The sequence below is a fragment of the Pygoscelis adeliae genome, unplaced genomic scaffold (genome assembly GCF_000699105.1).
Source record: "Pygoscelis adeliae isolate BGI_AS28 unplaced genomic scaffold, ASM69910v1 Scaffold6, whole genome shotgun sequence".
In the NCBI taxonomy this organism is placed as follows: Eukaryota; Metazoa; Chordata; class Aves; order Sphenisciformes; family Spheniscidae; genus Pygoscelis; species Pygoscelis adeliae.
The window spans coordinates 5,454,990-5,455,686 of NW_008825075.1; positions in this window are offsets into that span (position 1 = coordinate 5,454,990).

A 697-nucleotide genomic window follows, 5' to 3' on the forward strand; every position below is an offset into this window, starting at 1 on the left:
TCAGGGATATCTATAGGTCTCAGCAAGAGAGACAGTGTATTTGTATGTGTGGATAGGAGCACGCATGTGGAAGGGAGGGCTGGGGACTATGACAGTGAAACCATACACACAGACAGAGGCAACTGCAGCTGGTGACTCTGCCTGGCACAAACCTGACAGCAACTGGAAGCTCTCCGGGGCTGAGATCTAACTAGTAACACAAATAAAAACTAACTGGGTATGAAAATCCACAAGCTCCAGAAGTCAGGTGTCAGAAAGGTGCGGCAGGAGCAAGGGAAGTAAGAAGAGAAAGGTCTTGCAAAGAAGCATCAGGAGACCTCTCTGCCTCCCCTGCACCCTCTTCCCCTTGCCGTGGATCTGCCCATCATCCACAGGGCTGCTGCTGGCTGGTGAGACGAGAGATTCACAAGTGGTTACAGAGACCCAGGGAGAAACCTGCAAAGCTGATGACCCCTGCGGCAGAAGATCAAAGTACAGCCAGGTGGCTAAGAGCACAGCCCAAAGGTCCTCCTTGCAGATTTGGGCTGCCCTCTGCACGAGCCAAGAGTTTTTAAGATTTGAGAAATGATCATGTGACTCAAGAGCAATAAAGGTCTGGAGAATAAACAGGTATTTCGGCTGTTTGTCAGTCATGCTATCTGTTCTGCCAGTACCGTGTCGGAGGCCACAGCAGAGCCCCAAGCTCCCTTTTTTTAAG